This window comes from Panthera uncia, chromosome B4, assembly GCF_023721935.1.
Source record: "Panthera uncia isolate 11264 chromosome B4, Puncia_PCG_1.0, whole genome shotgun sequence".
Taxonomy (NCBI): domain Eukaryota; kingdom Metazoa; phylum Chordata; class Mammalia; order Carnivora; family Felidae; genus Panthera; species Panthera uncia.
In genome coordinates, this window is record NC_064809.1 from 130977282 (window position 1) to 130979893 (window position 2612).

General features: G+C 38.7%; 1 pseudogene; it reads left to right on the forward strand.

Moving 5' to 3' along the window:
• Positions 1–1863: 1863 nt before the first annotated feature.
• LOC125920364 (60S ribosomal protein L17-like) lies at positions 1864–2455 on the forward strand (annotated as a pseudogene).
• Positions 2456–2612: the final 157 nt, after the last annotated feature.

The following is a 2612-nucleotide window of genomic DNA, read 5'->3' on the forward strand; positions in this document are numbered from 1 at the left end:
GTCGTAAAACAAAATATTAGCAAATTAAATCCAGCAATATATAAAAATGATAGTCATATCCAAGTGGAGTTTATACTAGTAATACAAGGTTGGTTCAACATTTGAAAAATCACGGGCACCTGGCTGGTTCAGTTGGTAGAGCGTGCAACTCTTGATCTCACGGTTGTGAGTTTGAGTCTCACATTGGGTGTAGATATTATGTAAAAATAAAATCTAAAAAAAAAAAAAAAAGAAAGAAAGGAAAGAAAAATCAATGTACTCCACCATATTAATGTAATAAATGAGAAAAATCAGATACCATTTCAATAAATACAGAAAAGTATTTGACAAAATTTAAGATAAAACTTATTCAAGATCAAACTCCTCACAAAGTAAAAATGGTAGGTGATTACTTCAAACTAATAAAGAGCATCTATGAAGAATCTATAGTAACAACATCATACTAATTGGTGAAACAGTCAGTGCTCTCCCCCTAAGATTAAAAACAAGGCAAAGATGTCCACTCTAAACACAGTCTAGTCAACATTGTAGCGATGGTCTCAGTCTATATAATGTAAGAAAAGAAATAAAAGGCATAAAGATTGGATATAAATAAGTAAAGCTGTCTTTATTTGTAGACTACATGATTATGTAAATAGGAAATCCTAAAGAATATACAAAAAGCTACTGGGATAGATGAGTTTAACAAAGTGGCAGGATACAAAGTAAATACTCAAGACAGTATAGTATTGACGTAAAGTTAAATCAATGAAACAAAAAGGTCGAAAATTCTCACATATACAATCAATTGATTTTCAATAAAAGCATCAAATTAATTCTATGAATAAAGAACATTCTTTTCAATATGTATTGTTGGAACAACTGGATATACACATTATGAAGAATTAATCTTGATCCCTACCTTACACCAAATATAAAAATTATTTTGGGATGGGTCATAGATCTAAATGTAATATCTAAAACCATACAATTTCTAGAAGACAACACAGGAGAAAAATCTTTGCAACCTTAGAATGGCCAACAATGTCTTAGAACACAAAAACACTAATCATAAAAGAAAAAGCTGGAAAAAAAAAAAAAAGGCTGATAAATTGGACTCCCATCAAAATTAAATTTTTCCGAAGCATCTGGGTGGCTCAGTTGGCTGAGCGTCTGACTTTGGATCAGGTCATGACCTCATTGCTTGTGGGTTAAGCCCCACATCGGGATCTCTGCTATCAGCATGGAGCCTGCTTCAGTTCCTGTCTCCCTCTCTCTCTGCCCCTCCCCAGCTCGTGCTTTCTCCCTGTCTCAAAAATAAACTAAAAAAAAAATTTGTAATTAAAATTTTCTGCTCAGGGGCGCCTGGGTGGCGCAGTCGGTTGAGCGTCCGACTTCAGCCAGGTCACGATCTCGCGGTCCGTGAGTTCGAGCCCCGCGTCAGGCTCTGGGCTGAAGGCTCGGAGCCTGGAGCCTGTTTCCGATTCTGTGTCTCCCTCTCTCTCTGCCCCTCCCCCGTTCATGCTCTGTCTCTCTCTGTCCCAAAAATAAATTTAAAAAGTTGGAAAAAAAAAAAAATTAAAAAAAAAATAAAATAAAATTTTCTGCTCATCAAAAACTGAAAAGGTAAGTCTTAGATTGTGAGAAGATATTCATGATGACAAAGGACTTACAATCAGGTTATATTTTTTAAAAACTCCTAAAACTCAATTAAGAAAAAAAAAAAGACCACCCCAATTTTTTTTTTCAATCCAATTTATAAAAATGGGCAAAAGTTGTGGACATTTCACAAATGAAGGTATAAAACTGGCTAATGACCACATTAAAAGATACTAAACATCATTAGCCTCTTCCCGTAAGCGGCCTGAGGTGATCTCTGAAAATGGTTTGCTATTCACTTGACCCGGAAAACCCGACAAAATCATGCAAATAAAGAAGTTCAAATCTTCGTGTTCACTTTAAGAACACATGGGAAACTGCCCAGGCCATCAAGGGTATGCATATCCGAAAAGCCACCAAGTATCTGAAAGATGTCACTTTGCAGAAGCAATGTGTGCCATTCCGACGCTACAATGGTGGAGCTGGTAGGTGGGCCCAGGCCAAACAGTGGTGCTGGACACAGGGTCGGTGGCCCAAAAAGAGTGCTGAATTTTTACTGCACATGCTTAAAAATGCAGAGAGTAATGCTGAACTTAAAGGGTTTAGATGTAGATTCTCTGGTCATTGAGCACATCCAGGTGAACAGAGCCCCCAAAATGCGGCATAGAACTTACAGGGCTCATGGTCGGATTAACCCATACATGAGCTCTCCCTGCCACACTGAGATGATCCTTACTGAAAAAGAGCAGACTATTCCCAAACCAGAAGAGGAGGTTGCACAGAAGAAAAAGATATCCCAGAAGAAACTGAAGAAACAAAAACTTATGGCCCGGGAGTAAATTCTGCATGAAATACATGCAAATAAAAGTAAAAACAGGCGCCTGGGTGGCGCCGTCGGTTAAGCGTCCGACTTCAGCCAGGTCATGATCTAGCGGTCTGTGAGTTCGAGCCCCGCATCAGGCTCTGGGCTGATGGCTCGGAGCCTGGAGCCTGTTTCTGATTCTGTGTCTCCCTCTCTCTCTGCCCCTCCCCCA